Source organism: Acipenser ruthenus, chromosome 2 (genome assembly GCF_902713425.1).
Source record: "Acipenser ruthenus chromosome 2, fAciRut3.2 maternal haplotype, whole genome shotgun sequence".
NCBI classification, from domain to species: domain Eukaryota; kingdom Metazoa; phylum Chordata; class Actinopteri; order Acipenseriformes; family Acipenseridae; genus Acipenser; species Acipenser ruthenus.
In genome coordinates this window covers 97,464,482-97,484,813 of record NC_081190.1, presented here as the reverse complement: position 1 = coordinate 97,484,813, position 20,332 = coordinate 97,464,482, and the positions used below count along the sequence as shown (strand labels likewise).

Below are 20,332 nucleotides of genomic sequence, written 5' to 3'. Positions count from 1 at the left end.
AATAGTATATTGTAGTCTTAATTCATCTAGTATGATGATTCTGTTCTGACCTGATCCCTCTGATTGTTTATAGTACTATTAACACATGGGTAACAATGGTGATCCATTCACCCAACCCCAATATTGTTCTGCCAGTTTGCTCACTGTTCAGTATATTTCTACAAAGGCTTTTGTTCTCACAACAGCCAAGCTGAACTGATGGATCCAGTGCGATTACTTTCCAATACTGACCCTGAATGTGAAAGATTCCTGAGCAAAAAAAAACAAAAAAAAACACATTGAATGCCGTCAAATTTCTTTGTGTCCGCAACACATTTATCTTCAAATCTTAATAACTATGACCACCATTTAGCCCAAATAAGTCTTTTTTACTTTGTGCCTCCGCTAAGGTATAGCGCTTGGTTTAATTATGCTGTATTGATTTTGTGCTTAAGCCTTGTTTGCCTTAATGAAATCTTTTGTTATCCCTAATGCTGTCTCCCATTGTCCTTTTTAAAACGGTTAGTTTTTTTCACCTCTTTGTGTTTAAAATATTTCATCTTTTTTTAGTAATCTTAAAGTCAATTCCCCTAAAAAAGGGAGCACTCACAGTTTTTCCTTTTTCCAAAACCTTTAGCATTGACTCCAGAACAATCAATTTACTAAATGATGTAATTATCTGTTGGTCCTTTTTTTTTTTTTTTTTTGCACATTTAGAGTTAAAGGGTTTATTTTAGATCAATTCAGATCACTTTGTGTGCAAATTGCACAAATGCATAGCCTTCAGGTTCTTTACAAATCCAATTCAGCTTAAGGCAATCAGTATGGAATACTTAAATGACTTTTTCTCTACATGGGAATAAAGAATGTCCTACTGTGGCTTGCTCTGGGTATTTTTATACTGGCCTCATTACACAGAAATTTCTTTGTTTAGGCTATGCTGTTGGGTCTTTGTATAAGCAGTCTGGTAGGTCTTGTCGTTTCTCTGTGTATGTAAATTAACTCTACGTGTACATCATCTTTTAGAGTTAACTGAAATCAGGTATTCAGAAATGCAGTGTTCATCTGGCCCTCTTTCTCCATTGTGTACAGTTCCATATTTTTTTGGCAGGATTTCTGATTTCTTGGCCCTCAGTAATAGTGAAACTGAAAAGAAAGCCTTGTGTTTAAGAGGGAGTAGTGGGGGGGAGGGGGGGGGGGGGGGATTCAGTCTTTCGGAGCAGTCACTGCTTTGGAGCTTGGTGGGAGGGGGTTGGTGGGTGGTTTGGGGGGGGGGGGCAGTAAATCAGTGCACGGTTGTCAACATCCTAGGACCGCAGGAATTACTCGAGTGAAAATAACAAATGGCTGTCATTGCAGAGTCAAAAACCTGTGATTATAATTATCACATCCCCAGTGACCTTGCATAAACTTTAATCCCTCTCCAATGGAGCATTTAAATAGTCTGTATCTGCTGCCAGGGGACTGTGCATCCCATGCTTGAAAAAGACAGAGGCCAAAGGAATCAGTGATTCATGGACAAGCTACCTGGACTGTGGCTCTGTGTCTCTGTGTGTGATTTCCTAGCTTTAATTAATTGTAATGAGCAAGCACAGGCATTTATACCTGATCTTTTCTGATCACATTCAGATACGGTCATGTTAGCTGTGAGGAATCTTTAGTTTGTGCTGCAAGGGTACTGTAGTAATTTTTTTTTAAATGTCACAGTAAATTGTCATGGTCATTTGCAGGTTACCATGTTTTTACCACACCTATACTTTAGAAACACCAAAGAAACGCACTACATTCAATGACAAATATTTTAGAATAAATCTTTTCAATGTCTTCAATGACTTGGCATTTACTGTGCTTAGTTAACAAGTCATTTTTTTATAGTAATATTAGTTACTAGGAAACTGCACATTATCCAATCACTGGTTAGCCCTGTTGTCTTTGCAGTCAATCATAGTAAGAATAAGAAATTGGAAGCAAGTTAGGTTGTAGCATAAACACACCCACACAAAATCCAACTGCAATCATCATAGACTAAGTTTTTTTTTTCTCTTTTGCATTAAGTTTTATAAGGAATAAATAATGTCACCATGGTAAACAAGTAAGTATTTGGCTTTTAAGGAGCCTTTCTCTTTACTACTTTAAACCGTGTTCTAAGTTTAAGCACTGTAACAAAGTTTTCAAAACCCAATATTTTGCTATTGGCTAAAGACAACAGGTTGACCAAAAAAAAGCCTTGTGTTTTACTTTTTTTTGACACGCCTCCAAAATTTTGATCTACCTCGTGTGCGCAGATAAAACAAGTTCAAAAACATACACTGTTAATCAAACAAGTAAGTCGTGTCTTTCCTACTTGAAAGTATTGTTTGTAGGTTAATATAATTATCCGTTAATATTAACAATTGAATTGTCCGCAAATTATATTTAGAATATATTGATTTTGAGTAATATATATAGTGCACGTAATGTTTTTTTTTGTATCATTTTTCTTTAAAATCTGTGGTGTCTTTTCTACTTGAAAGTGTTGTTTGTAAACTAATATAATTAATAACAATTGAACTCAAATGATGTTCACAATATACTGGTTTTGAGTAGTGCATGTAATGGGTTTTTTTTTGTTTTTGTTTTTTTTGATCATCTGTCTTTAAAATCGATTGTCTTTTCGGTTATGGTACACTTAACTCACACGCTCAAAAATAGAAAATTCTGCCAAAATTTTGCTCTTTAAGCTTTATTAGGTAATTTCAAGACATATAAATTGAGGAAAATACAGAAATTATGAATTTATTTATGAACTATAGGTTAAATCGTTACTGCATATTACCTTTTACTTCAGGGTGAGGAGTGTCGGATGTAGTAGCTGCTAGAGGCTGCTGGAGGGTGCAAAAGAAATGGCGTTGAAATAAGAGTAACAGAGTTAGTTTGATAGTGACAGTTAGGGTTAGGTTTAGGGGTAGAGGTTAGGTTTAGGGGTTAGGTGTAAGTCGCATATGATGTGGCGTGGACTGAAATTGCAGCTGTATTTTGTTTTACTATATTTTTGTAAATAACTTTAGAATTTATTTTATTTTAAATGTAATATAATAAAGGTCAAGGATGAAAAACTTGCTAGAATTTTGTGTTTTTGAGTGTGTGAGTTAAGTGTTACATTATTTTGCACCCTCTTGCGGCCTAGTGGCTAGTACATCCAACGCTCACCGCCTGAACTGAAAGGTAATATGCAGTAATGTTTTCACCTATATTTCATAAATAAATTCACAATTTCTGTATTTTCCTCAGTTTATTGTTGTTTAAATGACCTATTAAAGCATACCAAGCACAAATTTGGCTGAGTTTTCTATTTTTTAGTGTGTGAGTTAAGTGAACTGTACCCATCTTTTCTACTTGAAAGTATTGTTTGTAGGCCAATATACTTCGTCAATAATAACAATTGAACTCAAATGATGTTCAGAATATATTTATTTTTGAGGTTTTAACCCACTAAAGCCCAGGTAGCTCATTTGAAGGGATAAAAATGTCTGCTCCAAATGGGCTACCTGGTGTTTTGACTGAAGTGTACTAGTTTTAACCCACTAAGCCCTGAGTTACGACTGCATACACTTAATAAAAGTATTGCAATTGAAATTTAAAGACAATCTAAATTTGTAGGAATTTCACGAACATGACAGAGACAGAAAGTCAGGCTGTTTGGAAACTTTTTTTTTTTTTGTTGGACTGTTGGGATTTCATTTTGATGTTTTGGTTTTTTTTTGGCTTTTCACAGGTAACATAGATGACTACTGTGTTATCTGCAACAGAACAGATGAGCAATCAGGCAGAGGCTTTGTCAACATGGTACATATACAATACATTGTATTGTATATCTTTGACAATACAAGTATTTTAACATGCTGTACTTTATATTCAATAAAATCTTTATTAGAATTTGTTATTCTCTATTGCTGGCTAATACACGTATTTGTCATATTTAAAAAGGAAAGATCAGTAACTCCTGTTAATTTGTTTCAGGTACAGGGTGATGTCTGCTACAGATGGGCACGTTGATTGCACAGACCACTCTGCTGAAGAACTAGAAAATAGTGGAGTTACATATATGTGCAAAAAATGTACAATAAATGAATAGAAAATGTCTTTACATGCGTGTGTGTCAATGTCTTGACATAATCCAAATACATGAAGATACAAACGGCTCGCAAAAAGTTATCATACAAAATGGTCTCAAAATGTGGTGGTATTTCTAAAGTGATTTAAGTGTAGTTGATGGCTCCAGGTGGCTTCACTTAGCGAAATCACCGTGCAGAATGCAGAGCAGCTAACCTGCCTATGCCGACAGAGCACCACCTCAGGTATTTAGGTCTGCAGAAGCAGAGAGGTAAATAGAGAAGGTGTCCTAGAGAGTATTTGAAACCGAGTTATTGTGAATCATGTATGACCTGTTTTTGGATGACTTGCTGGGTGAAACTGTGTAATGTGTATGAGAACCCAACTTGGATATGGAACTGTACAATGAAATGACTACAAATCTGGATTACCCTAACCCCTAACCCCTAACCCCTAACCCCTAACCCTAACCCTAAACCTGCTTGTGTAAATATTGTAAATAAAATGTTTGGACTTGGAATTCCCTGTGTGTTGTGTTTGTGATTCGACCCACCAATGTGGTTAAACAAGGACAGTTTATCACAATATCTAAATAAAATTCTTCCAAAAGTATAAAGTGCCAAACAGGAAAATAGACTTGTCAATTTAGCAATTAGAAATGTTATGCAACTTCCTCAAGATGTAGACTGCGATGCACTGCACCAGACAATCAAAAATCTCCTACAGCAACCACGGTGTATCCACAAAGCCCTTGCATCCCATTCCCAACAAATCACCATCATCAGGATTTACTTTTTGTCAGGCTTCATTTCGGTGAAAATACAGGGTAGTCCATTTTGAGCAGTCATTTCTCCCTCTCCAAAGGAGCTACTTCATATTCATTTCAGGGTCCTATCTGGAGGGGAGGCATTTTTTCAGAGGTGTCTCCTAAGGAAGCCCATTTGGAGGGGTGGTGCAGTTTTTCAGGTGTCTTGTTATATGTGCTTCTCTTTAAAATGATCCATCGCAAATGAAAAATATAAGGTAGGCTGTTTGGAGTGGAGGCATAATTTTTAAGGTGTCTGAAAAATGACTCCTCCCCTCCAAATAGGCTACCTTATATTTTTCAATTGAGGTAGTCCATATGGAGGGGAGGCGCATATTATCAGATATAATTGAAAAATTGTTCCTCCCCTTCAGATGGGCTATGTCAAGAGAGGCTCATTTTTTCAGGGAGGCTCAGTTTTACAGCTGTGTATGATAATTTGTGCTACGGGAGGCTCAAATTTTCAGAACACAGTCTACTTTTATTTAAAAATATTAAGAGTATTTTCAGGTATTATCATTCAGTACATTTTTTTGTCCTATTATTGCACTGTAAGATATAATAAAATCTATACATAGTACATAATCATACTTTTAGAGCTTCTTAATTCATATCAGAAAGTCGCTGTGTGATTAAATATTCTGTGCTTTGCTTCTAATCTCCACTGCTTCCCAGAACACGCCATCACTGTTTGCAAGCAATGTCAATGAATTCACCTGGTAATTCAGTGTAAAACTAGGCACTAAAGGCTCAAATCGAAAATTGCCTTATGTGAAACTGGCAGATATATCAGACTGATATGACAGAAGGACTAATTGACAGCAAAAAAAACATCAATAGAATAACTTAATACCACTTCATTTACCAAAATTAAAATAATTCATTATGGATGCAGGAAAACACATTAACAATACACTGTGCAGCGTCAACCTAGAAATATGTCTGTTTACTGCATTTTTAATTCCATTATGAACCTACACAAAGGGGAAATACATACATATAATATGTTTTTGTGTAAGAGAAAAGATAACAAATGCATTATCTGAAATCAAATGAACTGAAGCACAATCTCGTAAATGCATCATTGTATTATAGACTTAATAAAAGTGCAAATGCAATGAAAGTGAAACAGCGTTTTAGTTTTGCAAAACAAATAATAAAAATAATACTAAATTTACTATTTGAGGACACAGTATATATACGGTTCCGGCAATGAACTGAAGTCAAAGTAGATGCTATAGTCAGAGGTGAAAGTATCTTTAATTTCTTACCGCTGTCGTGTTATTTTCAGGAACACGTTAAAAAGTGGTCCGTAGTGCACTGCTCTTGCTCGTGCATGTCTTTTATATTTTTATACCTTTAATGTGGCCAACCGTCTGTGGCTTTAACTTGTGCTGGTTTCCTAACAAAGACAGGTGTCTTTAAAAGGAACTAAATTATCCAGGTCTCGACAGGAAGGGGAGTGCAATTGTAGGGCAGTTCTTTCACTTCAGGGTTTCTGAGCAAGGGAATAATGAGAGAAAAATGGCGGCTTCACTTTGTTCATTACAGCACATTGACGTTCCCCTGATGTCAAAAAATTTAAAATATCATCCTGTGAGGCCTTCATTGAAATGAGAAGATCGCATAAAGCTTGAAAGCAGTGATAGATTTTGCATAAGCTTCCTTTCTGGACAAGCCCAGTTATTTATGTCTGAGTTATTACATCTAGATCAAAAAGTGCTCTCTCGCAGGCTCATTTTTCTTAGTACTGAGAAGTAGTAATTGAAGGGGACCCTTCTACAGTTAAGGGCTCACCTCCCAGACAAGCTAAATTGAGCCAGAACTTATGACAAATAAGCTACCTCAGGAAAATAATCGAAAAGATTTATTTTGTAAAACAAGTTCAAAGAGCATTTTATTTCAGAGCGTGTTGAAAAGACCATTATATTGTGCTTACAATTTCCACGCTCAATTGTATACATAACAGTATATTTACACAACAAAAACAATATTTGTAATATTATTTTTCACTGGATATGCCAAGGCATGGATAAAAGAACGACTTCTACAAAACGAAAGCATTTTGTTACATTTATTATTTATGTTTTTAAATAAAATAAAATAAAATAAAATTGTTTCATAGCTTCCACTGGATCACATTTGTATCAGATTTTCCCATTAAGAGAAACATTTGAATTCTCTGCATAGATACGGTGATCTATAGGAAGTTCATTTCTGCCAAGTGAATAAAATCTATAAATTAAAGTCCCTAACTCATAAAGAATATAGTTAAAAACATGTTTTTTAAATATCCCATAATTAGGTGTTTGAGTGCCTCAGTCCAGGTGCATCATGCAGACACAACTGATGATGGACAGTTCTGGAGAGCCAGTACCTGTTTTTTCATTCACACTTAAATCCTACAGTCTAAATGCACATAATTGTTCCAACTACATCAAACAACAGTATTTTTTGTATTCTTATTCAATGTATGTGCTAGAGGGCAGCAGTGTGGAGTAGTGGTTAGGGCTCTGGACTCTTGACCGGAGGGTCATGGGTTCAGTCCCAGGTGGGAGGACACTGCTGCTGTACCCTTGAGCAAGGTACGTTACCTAGATTGCTCCAGTAAACACCCAACTGTATAAATGGGTAATTGCATGTAAAAATAATGTGTAAAAAATAATGTAAAAATAATGTGAGATCTTGTAACAATTGTAAGTTGCCCTGGATAAGGGCGTCTGCTAAGAAATAAATAATAATAATAATAATAATAATAATAATAATAATAATAATAATGTATAAATATCCTTGTAAATATTTCTGTTTAAATGTAAGTTTCCTTTAATGCCTGTTTTTTTGGGGGGTTTTTTAACAGTAAAAAAGAATATGGCGTGGGGTCACATGACCAGTTTGGAACACAAAGAAAATGTTTGAAACATGTGAAGTATTATGTTTTGGTTCTGATGTAATTATTATAATTTGAATATTTTTTATTTACTTCTATGTGAAAAGAAAGAGTATGGCCTCCACACTTGTAAAAACATTATTTTTAGCACGTTATTGATAATTTAATTGTTGTTTTTGTTTGTTTGTTTGTTTTCATGTGATTTAAAAAGTGTATTTAAAAATCTGTGTGTAAGAGGTGAAGCCGTGGGACCAGTTCCTATTTTTCCAAAATAACTTTGACTGACTGGGTCACCGATAGCATGTGTCGGTTTGGGCCTGCAACATAATGTGTCCGGGATCTTGTCCGGAGTAAAAAAATTGACTTTTGTTCAATTCATTGAAGCTGTAGCAACTGTGAAGCAGTTAAAATTACTATATATAATAACACCCTCATAATTTAAAAGTTAAACATTGGGTGTATGCATGCCAATTCGAGGGGGGGGCAAGGGGGAAAGTCCCCTCCACTCTTTTCAATGGGGGAACAGTACATGTGTTTGTCCCCCTCACTTTCACGACCCCTTAACAATCTTTTTAAACGGTTTTATGATTCAGAATACTTTTAAACATATAAGTAACTTGTTTTGTTGGGACTGGAACGCACCAGATAAACCACCCCTCCTTATTATACATAATTAACTAGTCTGAACCTACGAACATGACACATATCATTGCTTGCACGCATGCTTAAGTTGATGTGTACAATAATGGTTTTGATTTTAGAAATGAATATTCAAAAAAAAATTGAAAGCCACCAGCAAAAAAAAAAAGAGTGGAAGAACTAGATGGTAGCAGTGAAAACTTAATGTTAATGAGGTAGGATTTTTTTTTCCAATAAATTATAACGGTCTAATAGTAATGAAACAACAAGCTACAACAAATAGGAAACCTATAGCTAGATTTATTTATTTTCTTACAGTGTCAGCCTACTACTTCTGAGGAATCCGCTGCTGCAGGTGCAAATCATGAAGAAGTTGGTAGCAAAGGGAATTTAAGCATGGTTTTGCCGCTACAGCTTATGAAGCCGCAACCGAACTGGAACATTGCCGACCACAGTACCTTGAGTTTATTGATTGTGCAAAATCTGAATTGTCAAAGAGATTTGACAGCAACGACATTAAGCACCACCAAGCATTCGAAAATGTACTACTACATGCCGAGAGCAATGGCATCTTTAGTAAATATTCTGAACTCAATCAGGATTCACTAATGATCCAACGAATGTTAAACATCAAAATCAGTACAGATCTGTTGCTGAAGCCGCAAAAATAATGGGAGAACTGACAACCGAAGTCAGACTTTTCCCACTGTTGAACAACTTTTACGTTTGCTGCTCGTTTCACCAGCATCTTCGGCATTTTGCAGAACGCATGTCTCAGCAGGTAAAATCTTGAGCAACAAAGCTGCCGGTAAACCTACAGGTCTCAACAGGTGGTATTCGAGCACCCCACCCTGGCCTCCAGATGTTGTCTGAGCTGCCAAGGCGCCAGAGATGGCATCAGAGCGTTAGTTTCTGAGCCTGGGGTCAGTGTAGATGTAGTTTTCTGAGCTGCCATGGCACAGAGATGGTATGTCTGAGCTGATGTCAATGTAGATGTAGTTTTTCTGACCCCTGAAACATTAGTTACAGACATCAATATACTGTAATATACTGGGCAGGTTACATCCCACTGTAGAGCAGCATGCTCTCTCCAGGACTCGAATGTTGGTTGTGAGTGAGTCCAGCATGCAGATACATGTGGTGTGGCTGTCTTGCTAGACAAAAGACTAAAAGAGGGCAATCAGACTTTACAAATAGGGGTGGCAGCATTGTGTGGTGGGCAACAATGGCAATGAGAGGGGAGACATGTCTGGCAAACAATATGATGATTGATTTAAATAAAAGGCAGCCAAGAGTGGGTGCGTACCATTGAAGACATCAATCACTTCAGGACAAGCAATCACCACCTCTTCAAGACAATGGCTGTGAGACCACCTTTGCACCTCTCCTAGGAACTACATTATGCCGGTTCATACAACCCCCCAAAATACAGCCTGGCTACATGACTGCAAGGAATAGTCTTTCTAATAATTCAAACAGTATAACTTGACAAAATATCCTTACAGTAGCAAAGCCAGGACGATTTAACCAAATTAAGGCTAAAAACTGGGACAATCCCAGTTTTCCCAGGACGTGTGGTAACCCTAGTCCTGATCGAATGCACCCAGTGTGGTGCCTGAAGGATCGACTTGAATAAGAACGCTGCTGAGTGGGTTCATTTCCTGTCCAGTGCTGTATTGCACAACAAAACAACAGAAAGCAACAACACCTGTCTGTTGCATTGGTATCAGCATCGCAGCCCACTGTAAAACTGCAGCATAGCACTGTAACATGGACACATTAAAATTAAAACAAACCAAGACTGTATCATCATGTAGGTTTCAATTTCTTAAATCACATCACTTACCATACATCATATATCCCCCTTTTTCAAGATAATTTTTTTTTTTTAATGCATAAAGGTATTCTTTTGATTGTACTTTGTAATAAGTATAAAAACTCTATCTTGTTTAGCAGAGTTATTTAGCATGTAAATATGTGATATTTCTTTATTTAAATTATTCAAATTTTTTTCATATTTACGCAGCAGGTTTTTTCATCAAATATTCAAGTCAAAGAATCTCTGTTTTATTTGTATTTTTTTATTTACATACCTATTGATTAGCGATAAGGTAGCAGTACGAAAGTGAAAGCAAATCCTGTTATGTAACAGATTGCTATTAGAGGAAATCTATTGCTCCGTTTGCTCATTGGACAGTGTGGCAGGGCAGGAGCACATGAAGAGGGTTTTTGTGTGTAAATGTATATTGTACATAGTGTGTGTTTATCATAATTAATTAATGAAGCACCTGACGCTCCTGGGAGAGCCTGCCCGTGGTGTGTGATTACCAGCTGTGGAATCTAATCAGCAGGTAGGTGTGTTCCAGCGGGACATCAGGTAATAAAAGGTCCTGTTTATTCACCTCAGGGCTGCTGCAAAGCGAAGGACAACAGGCTGAACATCATCCATGCTACCCGGACAAAGAGGCCTAAAGACGCTGTAACCCTCTGATCACCATGAGAGTGACCCGGGATCAGAACGTAAAGAAACCACAACCGCCGACGGCCAGGCGAGTAGCCAGTCAGGGTTTGTTTAGTAATGAAAAAAGAAGATTAGTTCAGGGATTGTAGATCCCACCAAGGTATAGTGAGTGAGGTGAATAAGCGGGACCTCCATGCATTAGGAGTAGCGCACAACGTTTTCATGTCACCTTTTATTTTTTAGTTTTTGTACAGCGTTCTATTTTTGTTTTCGTACATTCCCATGTGTGTACTCCCATTGCTGGTAGTGTCACGTGAGCTGTAGTCTGTGTGTCTATGTAAATAAAACCTGTTTGCCTGCGGGGCATATCAATAGCAACCTCCGTTTCAATCTCCTGCGAATGCACGCACCCACATGGCAGGTGGCTAGCCTGTCAAAGACAGTCATTTCTTTTTTGCTCTTTAAAGAAGTGCTCTTAATTGGTGGGTATTTCCCTCTTCCTCTTTGAAGGATAATTATTGGATGATTAGCCTCAATTAACATAACAACAACCACAATGAGCCAATAACCAAGAAACGGTTCCTGCATGCACATGCCCTTAACTAGCCTGGTACAGAATGAACTATTTATTTAACATGTTTATTGCCAATTAAAACAGCAAGTACAAGGAGAATGGCTGTATTCTGCACAGCTGGTTGCTCTGGCACATCAAAGTCGGACATGCGTTGAACAATTAGAAAACACACTAAAACGGAAAGCTGCCACATGGACAGGAAACCTCCTAAAACAATCAATGGAGTGCACCAAGTATTAACAATGGGCCAAGCAGAAAGGATTCAGAGTAGCTCTGTTATGCTCTGAACATACAGTATAAGAGCTTTATTTTTTATATTTATTTTTAATTATTTTTTTATAAAAAGGCATATACTAAATTGCTAAAAGTTTTAAAAAAGGCTGTTTCTTTTAAAGTCATTTTGTAGTTCACAGCGCACTGTAAAGATGAAGAGCTGCACTCTTTAAAATGCTAACGAGATTCTGATTTCATGTTTGAAATTCCAAAACCTGAAGATTTCTGGCTCATTTTCAGAAACGGTTGTAGTAATAGCTATAATACTATAACTAAACATGTATGTCTGGTTTCACAGACCCTGGTTAGCACTGTTCTTGGACTACGTACCCAAGGTAATATTTGATAGACCACAATTAGTGCTAATCATAAATATGGCCACAGTACATCATTTCTGGTTGATCTCTTTTTTGTTAAGCTCTGAAAACATCTAAGTTAGGAGCAAACACTCATAATCTCAGCCTAGACTTCACCAAACAGCACATTACAGGAAACAATGTTGCAATGTGTTCATTATTACAATGTTGTACAGTGTAGTAAACTGTACTGAATGAACAGGTTGATAACTAAGACCAGTGCAATTATTGTACCTAGAGCAATATGTGTGTATATATATACTGTATATATACTGTATATATATATATATATATATATATATATATATATATATATATATATATATATATAGTTCTGGAGGAAACAGGCATATTTGTTTTACTGGCACTTCAGTGTTTCAATGCCTATTTTGCCTGTAATTGTCACCATATTTGCTCAGTCCTTGTAAAGTGGTATTTACAGTGTTAGACTGTATGTAGATATATTTATCACAATGTATTACAATTTAATATCGAAGATTTTCTCATTTTACCTATGAAAGGTTTTTTTTAAAAAAAAAGTTTCATTAAAATATATTGCTTAACCCAACCCAGTGTACTGTACCAGCTAAAGATATAACATTAAGTAGTCAGAATTTCATTTTTTGCCAGTATGAACACCAGTTTCACACGATTATAAACTATTGATTATATTCCTAAAACATAGTTATCTCAAAATGTCCAAGGATTTGATCCCTTCCAAAGTATTGCATTCATACAGTAGGGATTTGCAAATGAGCCAACTTGCATTTGTATGTATGCACTCTCTTTCCAGAGGTAGTTTCTTTATAATCAGTTTACCTTAAACACAGCACAGTACTCTGAACTATAGAGAGTGAGGTATAAATGTAAAAACTTGCAAAGAATAAGTCCACTAGGGGGAACCAAATTAGGAAAAAAGAATGCCCTGCCAACAAGCCATATTTCCCATGTATTTAATATATACTTTGAAATGTCCTATTTTCACCAGTATTTACCACGTGTTCAGGAAGGTAATATTATGCCTGTGTAGCTTATGTATTAATGTGAAAGATTCACTATGCATGTACTTCAGTGTAAAAGCAATTCTTTGTTTCCTAAAAGAAAAAAAGAATATGTTAAAGAGTAAGTAGATTTAGTTTTAATTTCTGTATCCTTAGCTTGTCTAAAATCATCCTGAGTGGTTCTTATTGTATTACTCAAATACTGTTTAGGTTCATGTGCTTTACTTCAGCGATAGTTGCCTGATGTAGATGTGTTTAACAGTGTTGTGTGATACACTGTCGTTACGGATTCTGTCCTGTCAGTACACAGTTCTGTGCTAGATGGTGTTGGCACTTAAAAATATAAAGACACTTAGGGTGATCTAGCCTACATTACATACCTTTATGTCTTTGTTAAGCAACTAGAACTGAACAGCTGCTGAATATAGGACTTCAGTAAATAAAACAATCGACTGTAACAATATTTAATGCAGAAGAACCACTCAGAAAACAATTTTAAAAAGGTAAGAATACTGCAAAAAACCTCAGGACATTTGAAGCTACTATTTCCTTTACTATTACAAAACCTAATTTAAATTATTTAAGAGCAGTAACAGAAAGCTAGTTGCTTCTCACGAGTTCAGCAGCTCTGCCAGTTTTAACAAACTTTGTGCTATATTAAGTTGTTAGTGAACCACAGTGAAGCCCACCAGTAGTAACTGCCTTGCACTACAGTGATGAAAGCCTTCCACCTACACTACATACAGCTGCACTGTGGAAGGCCATTCTATTAAGAAAAGAGAGGCAATTTTAGCGGACGTGGAATTGGTTGCGTTCGCAGAAAAGTAGGACTCTTTACAGAAAGCAATCTGCAATTTGTAGGCAGGAGTATACTCTTAATGTGTAAACTGATGATTATTTACTTGTGGCTTTGTGAAAGGAGACAGGCACATGCCACCTTTTATCAGCAGGGGGTTAGTGCAGGGGGCTGGCACCTGTCGCAAAGCCTTTACACTGTAATGCATTACTGGGCTTCGAGGCGGATCTGTCCATTTAAAAAGCCCTGGACCCTTGGATAATTTAAAATGTTGCTCATGAAGAAGGGGAAGGACACAGCTTCATGGTTGGTTTCTGCTACATGTCTACCTTTGTGGCACAGCAGGCTTCCCAACCAGTTCTATTAATGTAGCACTCTTTATTTATTATGATTGGCATTCAGGGGAAAGGACTGGGCTGAGAGATCACCAATGACCAAAGTAGGATTTAACCCCAGGCTGGTGCATGTACAGCTCTTTCATGAATTGAATAGTAGACAATAATTTTAGAAATACTAAAAGAACTTTGTAAAAATCAATGACAAATATTTTGACTGTAAGTTTTTCTCAGTGTCTTCAGTTAACAAAGTGGGTTTTGTGATGCCATAGGTATTTCATCTGTAGCTATAAAAACACTCAAAGATGGTAAATTTAGAAAATGCAAAAATAAACTTTGTAAAAGTCCAACAACAAACGTTTCGACTATATGCCTTTGCAATGTTACTTTTAGCCTCTTTCTGGGAATAAAATTCTACAAATATAATTTCTCAGTTGTCCTTTTATTTCTTTATATATATATATATATATATATATATATATATATATATATATATATATATATATATATATATATATATATATATTTTGTAAAATGGTGCCATTATATACTTTAAAAGTCCATAGTTGAAAAAGAATTGACAGTATATTGATGTTTCTTTTGTGATGTAATGCTGGAAGGAAGTAACAAACTCTGTACTGCATAGCATGGAAAGATGTGAAGCCTTTAAGTGAGTAATGTCTCTACCATATCTTTTTTGATCATGATGCATGTCGTGTTTGATAGACTGACCGGTAATTTCCAAGGTCAGAGTTAAAGAAATATTAACAGATGGATTTTTTGTGTTTTTTGTCTTGAATTACTGTAGGATAAATATTATTATTATTATTATTATTATTATTATTATTATTATTATTATTATTATTATTATTAATAATAATAATAATAATAATAATAATAATAATAATAATAATAATAATAATTAATTATTATATCCAATACTGCATTGACAATGTAATTTCCTTTTTTTATCCAGCATATTCAGACAGATGTATGTATCTTAAAAATACCATATTTAAATGTTCAAATATAGTTGTACTTAGTAAATAAACATTTAAATGTAGGCACATTCTGATTGACATTTAAGTCTTCATCAATATTATTGACCAGCTGTTGAGTGTCATTGTTAACATATTACAGAAAAGGAGCAATCCACATTGTGTTAAAAACACAAGCGCTTGCACTGCAAGGAGTGCAGGGTGAGTCTTGTCATCCCTGGGTTGAGTAACTCTAGTCAAGTTGCCGATTCATTAGCCTTTGTGCTCTATCAGATCAGGCAGGAAAATCATCTGGGATAAAACCAGATAAGTGCCATTAAAAAAAGCATTTCTAAACCAGACAATGATTTAACTTAATTTGACAAGTCCGAAAGTGAATGTTTGTCACCTGAAGTGGGTGTGGCTAAAACTGGAAGTGTCTTAAAATAAGTACCAGAAAATGATCATATCCGTTACAAATTCTATTTACCCTAAACTCGGCACACTCCTAATAATACAAAACCTACAGTAATACAGTTTACTTGATCGCCTGGTATTTTCTCTTTTACTCATTTTATGTTTTCATGCTTCTGTATTGCTTTATAATATCAAACACTAGTAGCTGAAGTTCTCTGTTTTTTATTGCTTGCGATATGTTATTGTCAATTTGGTAACACTTTATAATTGTCTGTAATTCAAATGCACACACATGAATCTGCACACACACACACATATATATCAGGGCCGTAGCCAGCTGTGAATAATGACAGAGGCACTTGTCCATGCACACCCCAAAGTTGTTATAACGTTAGTAAAAAGATAGGAGGAGATTATTATATGTTGTTTATTTAAATACAAAAGTTAACAGTTTTATCTGAATAAGATACTATTATAGTGTTTTGAATACCTGAGGTTCTAAATGTGCAGGACCTGTGTACTGTGACAGTACTGTGACACATGAACTATACACAGAAATAAAAGTCCTCTCATTCAGGAAATGCAGTGCTCTGATTGGCTTTTTCACACAACAGCATGTGCATCTGATTTTAAATGTCATTTGCCAATCTTCCTGTGGCCACTGTACTCAGGGTCAAATGGATGAAATTCAGAGGTCTCAGGATTCTCCTGGTCTGGCCCCTCAGCTCAAACCACATGGCCACATTTCTGCAAAATGTCTGTGCTAGAGAGATCAATCTCGTCTCTGTGACAGTGCAGCAGGGCAAGACCACAAAGCCGACCTTCATTCTTCACGTTATTCCCGGGAGTAGAAAGAAGTCTTAGTTAACCCTTTGACATCTAGGTAGAATGACCATATTTGGGCTTGAATATGACCACTTTGTGTTTAGTGCTTGTAGTTTGGGAACCTTACATCAGAAATTAAAACCCAATATATATAGAAAGGCCTTTAGTAGCTGTTTCTAATGATATAATGTATTTTATTGTGAATGCATTATATGTGTTTTATATAAACTGCACAGCCCAAAAAATAATTGAAAAATGTATAATAATAAATACTATTTAAAAACTGCCAGATATTAAAAAAACAAATATCAGCATATCAATATCAATCTATAAATCAAGGCTGGTGGATTGATTTGAGAAGTGAGCATAAGCCCAAACAGACTTTCTTTTTTTAATATATATATATATATATATATATATATATATATATATATATATATATATATATATATATAGATTAGAAGTGTATCAAAAACACACAAAAAGTTGCATTTTTTGAGAACTTTTATTTCATATAAATAAATAACAATAAAACTGAACAACAATAAAAACTTACATTAGGTAATTTATTACCTGTCAAAAATGAACTATGGGACAAATTAACAGTAGAACTAAACATGTATAGCAACTATTTTATATAGCATCTTACCATACCTGCAAAAAAAATAAATAAATAAATAAAAAACAAGATTAAAAACATGAATTATAACACTGTGGTGGATACCTACTGTCTCAGGTGTTTCATCGACAAGCCAAGCTAATTTATCTTGGCTGTCCATTCCTTTTCAACCCAATCCATCTGCTGCTGTCTTTTTTGACTATGTATTACAATGCACTTACTTGACAGTGGAAGTGCTGGACTGGGGCTCATCTGGAATGGCTTCTTCCTCTTCATCTCTTTCCTCTTCCATCATCAGCTCCTCATCCAGCTGGTCCTTCTCCAGTGGATCAAGGGTGTTGATATCCTCGAGATCAAGGGGCTTTCTGGTGGTATATGTGTATTTCCTATGCAGTTGCTTTCTGGAGTTTTGTTTGTTAATGAGTTTGTATTCGAAAGTTGTTTACAAGATTGTTTATGTTTTGTGCAATTGAATGGGTTGTTTTGTAGATGTTTATTACTGTATAGGTTATATCTACATGTACAAGACGCTAATGAGAACAAAACCAACACATGAATACATATTGTTCTACAATCAGAATCAAGTGGCGATATTGTAAAGCTAGCATAACCTACAATATGACCTTTGTTCATATGTTGTTGATGTTATTAGTAGCCGCAGTAGTGTGGCTAAAACATTTATCCAACAAGGCACCTTACATACAAGACTTGAGAATGAATATGTAGTACACCAGACTGTATTTGTTTATTTAGCAGACGCCTTTATCCAAGGCGGCTTACAGAGACTAGGGTGTGTGAACTATGCATCAGCTGCAGAGTCACTTACAACTACGTCTCACCTGAAAGACGGAGCACAAGGGGGTTAAGTGACTTGCTCAGGGTCACACAATGAGTCAGTGGCTGAGGTGGGATTTGAACCTGGGACCTCCTGGTTAAAAGCCCTTTTCTTTAACCACACACCACACAGCCTCCTTTAACAATACAAGCAACCAGGTTAGGGGTATCTTTCCCCACTTTTCCATTTCCAATTCGGTCTTATAAGCAAATCCAATTCTAATACAGCCTATCCCACACAGTTATAATTCCAATACAGCACAGGGTTAGTTTACTTATAAGTATGAGTTTGAATAAAAAACATAAAACTGGAATTGACCCCAACCCTGCAAGCAACTGTGTTTTAACTGTAAATGGCTGCATTTCCAGAAAATCACTGAAATTATTTAATTATACAAACATATAGCATATAGGGTGTTATATGCTAAGTGCTGTTATTGTACCTTATTCAGCTGATGCTAATGTAGAATACACCTCTTCTTTCCCAAGTGCAAAAGAAAACTTGGGTCCGGTTCAGCAGAGAGGATGAAGACATCCTCATGGCAGAGGTAGTGGAGAGATGGGACGAGCTCTTTGGTGCGCGGAGCCTTTCTCTCACTCGAAGTGCCAAGGCCCATATATGGCAAGACATAGCAACAGGGGTCTCGGCATCCTCGAGTGGTGTAGAGATGGCGAGGATGTCTGTAAAAATGGACTTGCATCAAACAGAGCTTAAGAACCAAAGTGGCTGCCCAGCGGACGTCCCCCGCACAGGCTGGCGGGGGAGTTAACACCACACCGGAACTCACCCCCCTGGAACAACGTTTGCTGTCCCTGATGGGCCATGGATGTGTGGAGGTGTCGATGCTCCTGATGTTGGCTTTAGTAAGTGTATGGTGGAGGTGATTAGCAAATGTACTCATCACAACATGAGGATTTGATTTCAATCTACACACACACACATGCATATATACAACCTCTGTTCTGGGGAGTAACTATTCACGAGTATGCTGAGTGAAACGTGCATGCATTCCATACACATCAAAGCTGTGAATTACAACATTAATAAATAGTAGCCTGCCCTTTTACCTGTCTTTTAAAGGAGAAATAAAACTATTATGTTTTAAAAAAAGAATATTTTCAATACAAATGTAGTTGCACTCACAGAACATTAACATTAAACTGTCTGGTCTGTCACATAGGGCCAGAGCCACCTCTGGAGAAAGTTCCGGCACCCTGCCACAGACCGAGGAGCGTGACACTGTGGACTCAGACACCATCAGCAACGAGGGCAGCCACGAACACCAACAAGAGCCCACAGTGCCGTCCACGACCGCCTCCACTTTCAGATGCAGGGGTCCACCTCCAGAAGACAACCTGGCCCCCATCCTGGCAAACATCCTGGACAGACAGGAGCATCCCTCCAAATAAAAAATAATAATTTTAATAATTTAAATAATAACAGAAAATAATATTACAGTTTAATAAACGTTCTTTTGGTTTACATTTGTAGTGTTTATTTTTTTTTATTATTTTTAGTGCATTATCATATTTAAACACACCTAATTATTTATGATAGCCTATTTCAAAGTGCAATGTAAGGCTTAGGACATGTTGGAATGTGGGAATATACAGTATCATGTAATAATTATTCTGGCACAGTTTGTGCATAACATATATTTGAATACCTACCTACATAAAATGTTGCTGGATGATTTGCTGGCGTTTTCTTTGGCCCTGGGAATAGGCTCCCACATCCTCCTCACCCTCAGACACTACACCTCCTGCTCCCTCATCACCGGGATCATGCCGTTCGTCAGCAACTGGCTGTTCTGGTTGCTGGGGAATGTTGGCCTCTTGTGGCAGCATTACATCACGGGATAATGCAATGTTGTGAAATACATACATGCTGATAATCACAATTGAATTGGTATAGGTGTGTAACCATTACATTAACCCTCCTATTATGTTTCAGGTCTATTTGACCGGACACTAGTTTCCAATTAGCTTAAATGCTATTTTTCTTTTCATTTTCTGTATAATATTTTATGACTTTTCCTAAGTTGGGGTCATGAACTTATACACAGAAAACAGAACCATTGAGATGTTTATTTTTTTTAGAACAGGTCATGTATACAAATAAGATGTTTCGGGTCACCGTGACCCATGGCATTTATCTGTGTAGATTTGTGTACAGGAATAAAACAAACTTCTTTAATTTGTTATTTTATTATTATTATTATTATTATTATTATTATTATTATATTTGTATTATTATTTCTGGAAATGGCTGCACCTGTCTGGAGATATTTATAAGCAAACAATATATATCTACAAGGCAGAGCCTAATTTTCTAAAGCTGTTGCAATACTTTTTTAAAGTATTGCAACAGCATCTCACTGGTAAAGACATTCCAAAATGAGGAGCTCCCAGGTTGGCAGTCAAAGAAGTTTTATCACAGCTCCTGGACTAAAAGAGCATAC

At 36.3% G+C, this 20,332-nt stretch overlaps 1 long non-coding RNA gene across 2 annotated transcripts; it reads left to right on the top strand.

The window, feature by feature from the left end:
* The first annotated feature begins 2,240 nt into the window (after window positions 1-2,240).
* On the top strand, window positions 2,241-4,497 carry LOC131705332 (uncharacterized). Of its 2 annotated transcripts, none has more exons than XR_009310303.1 (3): window positions 2,241-2,303; window positions 3,734-3,804; window positions 3,979-4,497. It is a non-coding gene; the product is annotated as an uncharacterized LOC131705332 (long non-coding RNA). The 2 variants fall into 2 exon arrangements; XR_009310308.1 differs by lacking the exon at window positions 2,241-2,303 and adding an exon at window positions 2,982-3,183.
* The last annotated feature ends 15,835 nt before the right edge of the window (window positions 4,498-20,332 follow it).